The sequence below is a fragment of the Tursiops truncatus genome, chromosome 20, assembly GCF_011762595.2.
Source record: "Tursiops truncatus isolate mTurTru1 chromosome 20, mTurTru1.mat.Y, whole genome shotgun sequence".
In the NCBI taxonomy this organism is placed as follows: Eukaryota; Metazoa; Chordata; class Mammalia; order Artiodactyla; family Delphinidae; genus Tursiops; species Tursiops truncatus.
The window spans coordinates 32641219-32654924 of record NC_047053.1 but is presented as its reverse complement, the minus strand read 5'-3'; the positions used below and the strand labels follow the sequence as shown (position 1 = coordinate 32654924).

At 42.1% G+C, this 13706-nt stretch overlaps 1 protein-coding gene across 11 annotated transcripts in view; it reads left to right on the top strand.

Moving 5' to 3' along the window:
- HEATR6 (HEAT repeat containing 6) overlaps window positions 1-13706 on the top strand; it is a 130071-nt gene that overhangs the window by 72724 nt on the left and 43641 nt on the right. The window contains exon 24 of one of the 11 annotated variants that reach the window (XR_012328517.1): window positions 8634-9010. The exons of the other annotated variants lie outside the window; for them this stretch is intronic. The gene's annotated coding sequence lies outside the window, so the exon portion shown is untranslated. Of the gene's footprint in view, window positions 1-8633; window positions 9011-13706 lie in introns of those variants that run through there. 11 annotated transcript variants of the gene reach the window in all.

The following is a 13706-nucleotide window of genomic DNA, read 5'->3' as shown; positions in this document are numbered from 1 at the left end:
CTAAAATGAAAAAGAGAAATGATACCAAATGTGGGCAAGTGTGTGGAGTTTCTCAGGCTCTCATAGTCTGGGGTGGTTATGTATACTTATCAACCCCTTTGTAAATAGCCACTAAAGCTAAGCACATGCATATCCTTTGACTTAGCAATTTCACTCCTGGGTAAATACCCAGGGGAATTGTGTATATATGTCCTTTTGATGATGTTCATCAAAACATATTTACCAAAAGAATGCTCACAGCAGAACTATTAGTAATAGCCTAAAATGGGAAACTACCAAAATATCCCTCAACAGTAGAATGGATAAATAAACGGTGACATAGTCATAAAATGGAATACTATTTAGCAATAAAATGTGAAAATTAATAAAGGGAAACCTCACAAAAGTGGAGTCAGGAAGCCAGAAGGGGAGGCTTCACCTACATACCTCTCCACGTCAATACAGATCCCAAAGGGAAGGGGTGTATTTTGTATCTTCAGCAGGAAGTTGACACTAATTTACTACCACCAGCAGGAGAAGGAAAGATTTTCTCCTTGACTGGCAACAGCTCTGCCAGTGAGAGATTGTCACAGCCCAGCCAATGAAAAGCCATTATACTTTGAACTACCAGTTTCCTCCAATGGACTTTTTGTTTATAACAGACCCCTCCCAGCTTCCCCCTTTTCCTCTATAAAAGAGTTTCCTCTGCTTTATTGGACTTGCATGTCGTTTGCCATAGTTACATGTCCTAAACTGCAATTCTTTGCTGCTCTTGAATAAACCTGTTTTGCTGGTAAAATAACTAGCTGTTTTATTGTTTTACGTTAACAGAGAATAAATGAACTATTGTTATGTGTGAAACATGAATGAACCTCTTAAACATATACTTAGTAAAAGAAGCAATACACCAAAGATTTTACATTCTATGATTCCCTTTATAAAAAATTCAAAAACAGGCAAAATATATTAGTTATCATTGCTTTCTATTGGGGTGGGTGGATAGTAAGGGACTGGATAAAACTGGGAGAGGGCACCGAGGGGATTCCTGGGATGCTGGTAATGTTTTAGCTTTTGATCTAGGTGCTGGTTACATAGCTGTATTCACTTTGTAAAAATTCACCAATCTGTACATTTATGATTTGTTCAGTTTCCTCTATATATGTTATATTTCAATTAAAACTTTGCTAAAGAATTGTTGTAGGGATTAGATAAGATAATAAATTAAAGAACTCAGTTCAGTGCCTATGACATGCACCCGTTAATTTTTTTTTTTTAATTAGCAGTAATCTATTTATTTATTTATTTTGGCTGTGTTGGGTCTTCGTTGCTGTGCGCTCGCTTTCTCTAGTTGCAGTGAGCAGGGGCTACTCTTGGCTGCAGTGCGCGGGCTTCTCATTGCAGTGGCTTCTCTTGTTGCAGAGCACGGGCTATAGGCACACGGGCTTCAGTGGTTGTGGTGCACGGGCTCAGTAGTAGTGGCTCACGGTCTCTAGAGCTCAGGCTCAGTAGTTGTGGCGCATGGGCTTAGTTGCTCCGTGGCACGTAGGATCTTCCTGGACCAGGAATCGAACCCGTGTCCCCTGCATTGGCAGGCGGATTCTAACCACTGTGCCACCAGGGAAGTCCCCACCCATTAAATGTTAATTGTTAAATTTCATATATAAATAGTGACCAGTGACCATGATGAACCAAAGTGAGACACTCATTTAGCAGTACAGAAAGTAAAATTTAAAAAAATGGGCTCTACCCATTAAGATGGCCATAATCAAAAACAAATACAAACAAAGCTAGAAGATAAGTGTTGGCAAGGATATGGAGAAATTGTAAACCTTGTGCAGTGCTGATGGGAATGTGAAATGGTGTAGCTACTGTGGAAAATGGATGGCAGTTCCTCAAAAAATCAAACATAAAATTAGCATATGATCCAGCAAGGCCACTTCAGAGTATACACTCAAAAGAATTGAAAGCTGGAACTTGAACAGATATTTGTACACTGAAGTTCAAAGCAGCATTATTCATAATACCCAAAAGGTGGAAACAACCCAGTATCCATCAACAGATGAATGGATAAACAAAATGTGGTAATACACACAATGGAATATTATTCAGCCTTAAGAAGGAATGAAGGTAACAAAAGAACAAATATTGTTACTAAAAAATAAAATCCTCTCCCCACTGCTCTGCAATATTATCTTTGTCATAACTTAGTAAATTAAGTGACCTATATGTGTTGGTCTGGTTTTAGACTATTCTATTCTATTAGTCTGTTTGTCTATCCTTGGGCCAAAATGCCACACTGTCTGAGTTACTGTAGATTTACAATCGGGCATGTTACATGGTAGTGTGATCCTTCCTGCTCTGTTCTTCTTCAAGATTGTCTTAGCTATTCTTGGCTCTTTGTATTCCATATATATTTCAGACTCACTCTGCTTATCAATTTCCATTTTAAAATGCTGGCTGGAATTCTGATTGGAATTGCATTGAATGTATTAATCAATGAGAGAATAGCAACCCTTTGAACTAGGAACTATTATTATCCCCATTATAGAGATGAGAAAACTGAGGTTTGGAGAGCTTAAGTAACTTGCCCAAGATCACATGGCCGGAATTTAAACCGCATGCTGCACTTTTCCATGTCTGACTTAAGAGCCTTCACATTGAACCATTCCTTCCAAGTAGACTGAAGTATTTCTACTACTTGTATCACCACACATATATTAAGCCTCTGAGGACAGAGATTGTATCATCCATGTTTGTATCTCCTTAGCTCCTAGACAGTGCCCAGGACTAAGAAACTGCTCAGTAAATATCTATTAAGTGATTTGTTAAATGAGTGAATAAGTAAGAGAGTGAATCACTAGCTTCTGAGAGCATAATTATATGCTGACAGCTAAATACATTTGTATTTGTCCCTTAGATACAAACATCTGAAATAAACAAATAAACATCAATCGAAGCAAATTTTTTTTGTTACATTTTAACCCCTGAGAGCCTGAGTCTTACCACAATAACTCAGATCCAATGTAGAATTTTATCCCTGAAGATGACATCAAAGGATAAGTGTTGGTTGGGAGCAGTCATGTTCCTTGACATTCACCTAACTGCCATTTGATTTCCTCTAAGCCTCTGTCCAACTTGTTCTCATTTTGATCCAACTGTTATGACTGAATTGGAATAACAGCTGCAGTGCCATATGATTGACGTTGCTAGGTACAAGGGGAGCTTGTTGGATTTGGACTGCTCTGCATCACTTCTCTTCCCTAACATCACCCTAGTTTCCTTTATGGGAATCATCTCTTCTGCACCAAGCGTAGTTTGGTGGGTCCTACCTACTCCTAGCTATGAGGTGAGCAGGTGACCCAAGCTTGACCGATCTGATGTTTTTTCCCTGGGTTTGGAATTTTCAGCAGAGAGCAAATAAGCAGGGAGTGGCTGCAGCACCATCTCCACCTTGGCCGGCACTGACTGGGCAGCTCCTCCGAGGGGGTCACTGCTGAGGTTTCCCAGCCATGATTCCCAGTCTCCTTCAAATTTCTTTTCTGCTTAAGTTGGTTTGAGCTTCAACAAAAAGATTTCTAACTGATACAGAATCTAATGCCAGAAGTGGGATATTGCAAGGCTACAGGGAGATATTTGGGTGAAGGGAAAGAGTTGATATGAGAATTTAGTAATTCTTTTTTATGTCCATAGTAAACTATGTAACCCGTTGCCTATTAAGCCTTGAGATTCAGACTGTGTGCTTCCTGAGGCTTCAACATTAAGAATACTGTAAGAAAATTTCAGATTTGGAGTGCTCTGATAACCTCTTCAGCAAGATCTTCCAAGAAAGATCAGATTAATCCACCCACAAGTAAAAGAGGGAATATCTCTAACTGTCGCTACTATCCATGGCATTAGCCAAAAGCAAATAAACCGGAATTCCATTAACTTTTAAAAAAAATTTTATTGAAATATAGTTGATTTACAATGTTGTGTTAGTTTCAGGTGTACAAAAAAAGTGATTCAGTTAGACATATATATTCTTTTTTAGATTCTTTTCCATTTTAGGTCATTACAAGATATTGAATATAGTTCCCTGTGCTATACAGTAGATCCTTGTTGTTTATCTATTTTATATATAGTAGTGTGTATCTGTTAATCCCAAACTCCTAATTTATCCCTCCCCGCCCCTTTCCCTTTGGTAACCATAAGTTTGTTTTCTATGTCTGTGAGTCTCTTTCTGTTTTGTAAGTAAGTTCATTTGTATCATTTTTTTAGATTCCACATGTAAGTGATATCATATGATATTTGTCTTTCCCTGGTTTACTTCACTTAGTATGTTGATCTCTAGGTCCATCCATGTTGCTGCAAATGACATTATTTCATTCTTTTTTATGGCTGAGTAATATTCCATTGTGTATATATACCACATCTTCTTTATCCACTTATCTGTTGATGGATACTTACGTTGCTTCCATTCTTGGCTATTGTAATAGTGCTGCAGTGAGTATTAGGGTGCATGTATCTTTCCAAATTTTGTTTTTCTCCAGATATATATGCCTAGGAGTGGGATTGCTGGATCATATGCTTACTTTATTTTTAGTTTCTTAAGGAAACTTCATACTGTTCTCCATAGTGGCTGCACCAATTTACATTCCCACCAACAGTGTAGGAGGGTTCCCTTTTCTCCACACCCTCTCCAGCATTTATTATTTGTAGACTTGATGATGGCCATTCTGACTGGTGTGAGGTGATATCTCATTGTAGTTTTGATTTGCATTTCTGTAATAATTAGCGATGTTGAGCATCTTTTCATGTGCCTGTTGGTCATCTGTATGTCTTCTTTGGAGAAATGTCTATTTAAATCTTCTGCCCATTTTTTGATTGGGTTGGGTTTGTTTGTTTGTTTGATATTGAGCTGTATGAGCTATTTGTACATTTTGGAAGTTAAAATCCCTTGTTAGTAACATGATTTGTAAATATTTTGTTCCATTCTGTAGGTTGTCTTTTCATTTTGTTAATGGTTTCCTTTGCTGTGCAAAGGCTTTTAAGTTTAATTAGGTCTGATTTCTTTATTTTTGTTTTTATTTCCATTACTCTAGGAAATATTGCTGCGATTTATGTCAAAGAGTGTTCTGTCTGTTTTCCTCTAGGAGTTTTATGGTGTCTGGTCTTACATTCAGGTCTTTAATCCATTTTGAGTTTATTTTTGTATATGGTGTTAGAGAATGTTCTAATTTCATTCTTTTAAGTGTAGCTGTCCAGTGTTCCCAGCACCACTTGTTGAAAAGACTGTCTTGTCTCCATTGTATATTCTTGCCTCCTTTGTCGTAGATAAATTGACCATAAGTGTGTGGGTTTATTTCTGGGCTTTCTATCCTGTTCTATTGATCAATATGTCTGTTTTTGTGCCAGGACCATACTGTTTTGATGACTGTAGCTTTGTAGTATAGCCTGAAGTCAGGGAGCCTGATTCCTCCAGCTCCATTCTTCTTTCTCAAGATTGCTTTGGCTATTGGGGGTATTTTGTGTTTCCATACAAATTAAAAAATTTTTTGTTCTAGTTCTGTAAAAAATGCCATTGGTAATTTGATAGGGATTGCATTGAATCTATAGATTGCCTTGGGTAGTACAGTCATTTTAATAATATTGAGTCTTCTAATCCAAGAACACAGTATATTTTTCCATCTGTTTATGTTATCTTCAATTTCTTTCATCACTGTCTTATAGTTTTCGGACTATTAATTTTTAAGGGCATCATTTTGCCAAAGAAACCTCAAAGCTGACCTACAGTGGTCTGTGAGAGTTATCTCCAGGCCCCCAAACTCACATCACAGGAAGAGAGCTGCTAAAACAGTGCAGCCCCCAGAAGAGGCATCCTCCATGATGTACGTGTCATATGGTCCATGAAGGACAATTCACGGAAGAGACAAGCAGGAGCCACAGAGGGCAAAGGGGAGCCTTCCAGAGGGAAGAACTGGGGAAGATATATACTTGCTGCTGGAGCAGGTCGTCCATGTAGTTTCTGGCAGAATATGACATGTACTATGTATGGACAGATGACCATTGAGAGTTGTTTCCTGTTCTTTTCTTTTCCAAATGAGAGTTTTTAACTGCAATTACCCTGTCTCTCTCCATTACAGTTTACTGAGTGCATAACAGTGATTAAATTTACCATTTAGCCTCAATGGACCACATATGACCAAAAGAGCTCCATTTACGAGGTTCTATTCCAGAGAACCAGACTGGGTAAAACTGTAGCTTGTCATTTTGGGAAAAGAGGTTGCCCGTGTTTATGTAGAGTGGGTATTTTTTTTTTTTTTTTTTTTTTGCGGTACGTGGCCCTCTCACTGTTGTGGCCTCTCCCGTTGCGGAGCACAGGCTCCGGACGCGCAGGCTCAGCGGCCATGGCTCACGGGCCCAGCCGCTCCGCGGCATGTGGGATCTTCCCTGACCGGGGCATGAACCCATGTCCCCTGCATCGGCAGGCGGACTCTCAACCACTGCGCCACCAGGGAAGCCCGAGAGTGGGTATTTTTGAAGGTATATTTATGGGGATATAGGTGAGAGTGGATATTGAGTAGGTAAAGGGGGTGGACTGTACTGGATAGATGTTGTTTATGCAACTCAGTATCCACTCACTTTTCTTCTGATAAAATAACTCCTTCATAAAGCAATTATACTCCAATAAAGATGTAAAACAAACAAACAAAAAGGATAAAACCTCCTTCAAATGTGGTTTGGTTGGCATCATGATCCTGCCCCCCACATCTAGAGATGGGCCTTGATCCTCTTCAGCCAGTGTGTCTTATCCCCTGGCTATATAAGGAGAGCCAATGAAATGTGATACCTATGCTAAGTCTGGAAAGAGAAGAGCCCCTCACTGTTCTCTCTCCATCTCTCTTCAACAGAAGTTACTGGAAAGAGGACCTGCCTTCCTCTGGATGGCATCTTAAGATGTGAGGCTTGTGGTCACTGGGGGAGATGGGGAGGAGCTGGCCCTTGGTGACGTTGTTAGAATCTAATCTTCACCTGAATCAATCCTACCTCAGACCTTTTCAGTTATGAAAGTTGAGAAATAGCCGTGTGGTTTAAACCAATTTGAGTTAGGTTCTCTGTCACTTGCAGTGTAAGAAGTTCTATCAGGTACACTAGCTGGGTTGGTGCTTTTATCTTTTAATAATAAAGCCTGTTATTTATCAAGAGCTTTATGGTTTACAAAGCATTTGCATAGACAGACCTCTTGATCTTGTCACCTCTCTTGTAGGGCAGTCAGACCTTACGGTATCATCCTCTTTTTACTAGATAAGGAAACTGGGATGAGATTCTACTTTGCCCAAAGACACCCAGCCAGAAATTAGAGGAGCTGGAGCTGGGACCCAGGTCTGACTCCAGGAAAAAGTTCCCTGTTGCAGCAGAGGTTGCTCAGAAGCCATCACAAAATGTAGCAAGTAAAATAAGATAGACAAGCACCCAACCCACCTGATTTCCTCTTCACCTCAAATTCTGCACAGCAGAGCCTGGATATCAGTTCCTGAGCCCCAGCACACTTGCTTCTGCGGGAGGGGAAATGACTCCATTTAAGATATCTCTGGTGCAGTCAAGCGGGAGGTCATTTTCCCCTGTGGTTTCATTGATTTTATGACAAGGGCGTCTGTGATCTTAGTTGGAAGTATTTATGCATCAAGGAGAGAAACTCGGGGGACTCAGTCGTGTCTGTAGGCCAGTCACTCCCAGGGACCTCCTTAATTTAGGGATTCCTCTCCCCCGGCCCCCCTTCCTCTCTCCATCTTCCTTTACACAGGGCAGGGCTGCGTGGGTGATGTATTTTTGAGACTGGAGCTCCAGAGCCCACGTGGAGGAGTAAATTACAAGTGAATGCACCTCCAGGATGGGGCAGCCTCCCTTGCCCTGGCGGCACTTCAAAGCTTCTTGAAAATTCTCCAAGGAGAACAGTCTTGGCGGGGCTTCGTGCAAACCTCTCATGGCTCTGCCGGACACCTGCGCAAGGATTCTCCGTGATATGCAGGCTTTCACCCATTTGTTTCTCAGGCATTTAGCCACGCCCCTTGGCAGAAGGAGGCACTGAGACACAGGGAGGCCGAGGCTGTAAACTGCAGATGTCCGTGCGGGATTCCGTCTGCCCATCTACAAACGGCCAGGATCGTGTCTTGTCTATCTTTGAATTCTCATCTCTAGCACAAATTATGGCCATAACTGGGACCCAGTACCTTTCTGTGGAAAGGGTGGACTATTTTGTTATCCTGGTCTTTATGCCAAGTTTGATTAAAGTCCAATTTGAATTTCCAATTCCATTAGGCCACAGAGAACAAAGAATTCAAGATGTTCATAGACATGGGGTAGTGTCCAAACTGGCTCCTCAGTAACTTCCAGACGTCCAAATAAAACACTTTACATTAGTAAAATTGCTTACAATTTACAAAGCCCCTTTACTTATATCCTGCCGTTAATCTCTACAACCCATGAGGCTGGCATAGCGACGCCCATCTCAGAGATGAGGAAACTGAGACACAGAGAGGTTGGGTAATTTGCCAAAGTCACACAGCTGGTAAGTGACAAAGTCAGGACTCAAACCCAGGTCTTTTCATTCTGAGTCCAGTGTTCTTTCCACTGCATCATAACAAGGGGTGTATTTTTGTCCCTGCCTTCTGAAGGTCCCTGGAGGGTCTACTGGAGAAGGAGGAAGATGAAATCAAGGATGAGAAGTCCCTGACTTCCTGGAGCAATGGAGAGGGAAGATGAGGGTTGTCTCCACGCTTCTCCCATTTCCTGAGCACCTAGTACATGCCAGTCTTCCGGCTACACGCATACCTGCTTCTAGGGGAAGATTTACAGGGAAGCTAAAGCTTTAAGGCCCTCCCTTGTGCAGACCCCTCTAATGGCCCTGGGTCATGGGTGCCATCAGTTCACTACACAGGACACCTTGAGATACCCTGAGCTCCTCTGTAGAAGAAATGTGATAGAAGTTTTCCAAATTTGACAACAACCCTGAAGAAGTGCCTGATGTTACGAACAATGAGTTGTGAAGCTGAATAATAAACTCTCAATAATAAAAACCAAATTTTAATCAGCCATGCTAAGGAAAGACTGAATTATCACTGTCTTCTGACTATATAAAATATTACAAAATCTTTGTCATGCTGAGGAGTGATCAAAAAATGTGCAGTCAAAATGTAGGAAAGACAGGGTTTTTTAAAAAATTAATTTTATTGGAGTATAATTGCTTTACAGTGTTGTTAGTTTCTACTGTACAGCAAAGTGAATCAGTTATACATACACATGTATTCACTATTTTTTTTTTTTAGATTCTTTTCCCATATGGGCCATGCAGAGTATTGAGTAGAGTTCCCTGTGCTATACAGTAGGTCCTCATTAGTTATCTGTTTTATATATGGTGGTGTGTATATGTCAATCCCAATCTCCCAATTTATGCCTCGCCGCCTTTTCCCCTGGTAACCATAAGTTTGTTTTTTACATCTGTGACTCTATTTCTGTTTTGTAAATAAGTTCACTTATACCCCTTTTTTTAGATTCCACATATAAGCAATATCATGATATTTGTCTTTCTGTGTATGACTTACTTTATTCAGTATGACAATCTCTAAGTCCATACACGTTGCTGCAAATGGCAATATTTTGTTATTTTTTATTGCTTAGTAATATCCCATTATATATATGTACCACATCATCTTTATCCATTCCTCTGTTGATGGACATTTAGGTTGCTTCCATATCCTGGCTATTGTAAATAGTGCTGCAATGAACATTGGGGTGCATGTGTCTTTTTGAATTATGGTTTTCTCTGGGTATATGCCCAGTAGTGGGATTGATGGGTCATATGGTAGTTCTATTTTTAGTTTTTTAAGGAACCTCCATACTGTTCTCCGTAGTGGCTGTATCAATTTACATTCCTACCAACAGTGCAAGAGGGTTCCCTTTTCTCCACACCCTCTCCAGCATTTCTTGTTTGTAGATTATTTAATGATGGCCATTCTGACCAGTGTATGGTGGTACCTCATTGTAGTATTGATTTGCATTTCTCTAATGATTAGTGATGTTGAGCATCTTTTCATGTGTTTGTTGGCAATCTGTATATCTTCTATGCAGAAATGTCTATTTAGGTCTTCGGCCCAGTTTTTGGATTTGGGTTGTTTGTTCTTTTGATATTGAGCTGCATGAGCATGATACAAAATTAATACACAGAAATCTCTTGCATTCCTATATACTAACAATGAAAGGAGGTATTTTAAAGAGTATGTTTAGGTAGTTAAATTTTTTAATTGTCATTTTTTTCTGGGTTTTTTGGTATTTATCAGCTTTTAAAATGTGGGGGTTTTTGGTCATTTCTAATTCTACGTAAATGTTCATTTTGTACCTAACTTCTGATTGTAATTTTGCACTCTGTTTTCTTGAAAGGGCCCTGTCAATTCATAAAAGCATGGTGCCCTGTACAATTTGGATCTGTCCCTTCATAGGTCATCTCATTTCATTATCATAGTAACTCAGTGAAAGAATTACTATTGTTATCTTCATTTTACAGATAAAGGAACTAAGGGTTTAGAGATGATAATTTTGCCCCAGGTCCCACAAACTGGAAAGAAGCAAAGCCTTGTATCAGACTCAGATTTGACTTGAAGCCTGTGCTTTTCCTACTATGTTACTACCAGAACCAACGTTTGTGGGAATTCATCCATGGTCCAGCCCTTTAATGTTTGGGGAAACAGTGGTTTTTAACTATGTACACAAATCCTTTGATATTCTTCCCTCCCTAATTCCCCTCCCCTTGAGTGGGGCTGGACTTCGTGACTTCTTCCAACAAATAGAATATGGAGGAAATGATGGTGCATGATTGGGTCTTAAAAGGCACTGTGGCTTCCCTCTTGCTTTCTCTCTCTTGGATCACTCACTTTGGGGGAAGCTAATTATGCCAGGCAGCCTTACGAAGAGATGTTATGGTGAGGAACTTAGGCCTCTAGCCAACAGCCACATGGTCCTGAAAGCAGACCCTCTGGCCCTGGTCAAGCCTTCAGATGATGCAGCCCTGCCAACATCTTGACTGCAATTTCATGAGACACCCTGACCCATAGAACGAGCACTGCAGCCTCAGGAATCCAACCTCGGAGCCAAACATCTCCAATCCTGATGGGCCCTTACACTCACCCACAAGGTGCAGAAATAGGCTGTGCCATGTTCTCTGTGACCAGAAACTCGATCTGTACGCAGTGGGCCAATTCCAGCAGGTCTGAGGACACCAGAAAAACAGCAAAAGACACTTGGTCTGAGGGAAAGGGACGCACACAGAGGCTTGGGGCAGCCACTGCATGTGTCCTGAGGGAAACTGCCATGCCTGGGTTACTCTTGCATGTGGACAAACCACAGGGCTCTGCACAGGCAAACAGGCTTGACAGTGACTTGGAGATGTGGGAACTGTTCTACGCAGTGGCTGGGATTCATTGAGGGGTCGAGAGCCTGACCAAAAACGAGGGACTTTATGGGAAGGATGCCAAGATGAGGCGTTGCAGCCTTGTCCGGTGGCCCCATTTGAAACAGTCTTCTCTCTGCCCTCCCATTTCCTCAACGTCAAGTCAGGCAGGCTGCATCTTCCTTTGCAGGGTCTCCAGGGCCAGGCTTGCCAATACTCAGCAGAGTGGAAAGTGCCCCCAGGGGATCAGTTTTGTTTCTCCTCTGTGAGGTGAGCTCTTCTGATTTGAAACGAGTAAATTTCCTTGCTCATTAAAAAAAAAAAAAAAAATCTGCAGACACTCCCTTGGGCTGACAAGTCTACCTGATTTGTCATTGGCATTTAGGGATTATCTGGGACATTTAGAGAATTTTTGTTTGTCTGGGACTGAGAGGGTTTCCTGGGCTATGAAGCTTTCAGTGTTAAAACTCATACAATCTGGGCAAAGAAGACAGTTTGTCACCTATTGGCAGTTAGATAAGTGTGAAGCCAGGTAAATACAGATAGGTTTTTTTAAAATAAAAAATTAATGATAATATCTAACACTCACCTTCAGGAGAGCATATCTTTTTTATTTATTTATTTAATTTATTTATTTTTGGCTACATTGGGTCTTCGTTGCTGTGCGCAGACTTCCTCTAGTTGTGGCGAGCGGGGGCTACTCTTCATTGTGGTATGCGGGCTTCTCATTGTGTTGGCTTCTCTTGTTGCGGAGCATGGGCTCTATGTGTGTGGGCTTCAGTAGTTGTGGCACGCGGGCTTAGTTGTGGGATCTTCCTGGACCAGGGCTGGAACCCGTGTCCCCTGCATTGGCAGGTGGATTCTTAACCACTGTGCCACCAGAGAAGCCCAGGGGAGCATATCTTAACAAGAAATAAAACCCTTGGTACTGAATTTCTTCAGGAAAGTTCAGCGCTCTTTTGGGGGGGAAGGACAGAGTTCTGTTTCCTAGACTTGACCTCTTTGCCTTAAAGTTCTGTTAGCAGCACATGCAGACGATAACTCACCTGGAGGACCGTGCTTTTTCTAGAAAGACAAGTACGGTGAGAGGTAGGTTGCTCTGTGAGTAGACATACCTGCGAGGGAGAAAGCTGTTTAATTGAGATGGTAGCAGGGCTCTCCGAGGGACACCTGACTTTCACAGGCTTGCATTCTTCTTGAATATGATTATCAGGCTACAAAATTCATTGTGCAAGAAAAATAACTTTTTTTTTAAGCACTTAGCTTCATTTCCATTAGGAGTATTAGAAGTCTCCATTGTACTGTGGTGGTGGGAACTTGATCTTAGCCAATTCTGGAGTCCTACTCTTTTCTTCAAGGTTGTGTATAAGTTCAGGGTGGCATTGGGGGTGAGGGTGGGGTGCTAAGGTGCAGGGCAAGGGTGGGGCAGTGGCGTCTGTTACTGAGAGCAAATACTCCTCGAGCCCTTGTGCTACACTAGACACTAAGTGCTTCAGATGCATGCTCTCTGTTTATCTCAGATCAGCATTGATCTGCACTATTTTCATCCCCATTTTACACATGAGGCACAGAGAGGGAAGAGACTTACGCAAGGATGGCATAACTAGTAAAAGGCAGAGCTGAGGTTTGAAACCCAACAGACTGATTTTAGAGGCAGCCCACCCAAGGTCATCCGTTTAACGAATGTTTATGGATCGCTGTTACCTGACCCAGGCCCTCAGGATGGAGCAGTAAGCAAAGCAAACAGAGCCCCCTGCCCTCAAGGAGCCCTCATCCTGGCCTCTGTAACCCACTGCCTCTTTTCAGCAGCCATGAGACATCCACTCCTCACTTGGTCCTGGGGGAGCATTTCCCCCGGTTCCCACTCTAGAGGGCTCTGGGTCCAGCGATCCTCTTTTTCCTTCCACGCTTCTCCTAGGAAGACAGACGCTCGTTCTGCTCTGTACACTGTGCTGGCCAGAGGGACCCTTGCAGGGCTAAGACTTCTTCCAACTGCTCTCGAGCCCAGGGCACCGTTGCTCCCGCCACGTCAGTGCCCAGGGAACGCCTGCACAGGGGCCATCAGGCACATCTAACTTGCACACCAGCCACTCCTGGTCCAGGACCTGACCCCCAGGACCCGCTGGATATCTGGCTCAGGTGGGCACAGGGGCTAGTGCTCCACTTCCCAGGGGGTCCATACCTGCCTCTTTCCTCCTCCCCCTCTCCTCTTCCCGGCAGGCAGGAAACTGGCTCTAACTCACCCGCTTTATTCCATGTCCTGAGTTATTTCACAGCCACGGATTTTGAGTTTCAAAAACTAAGG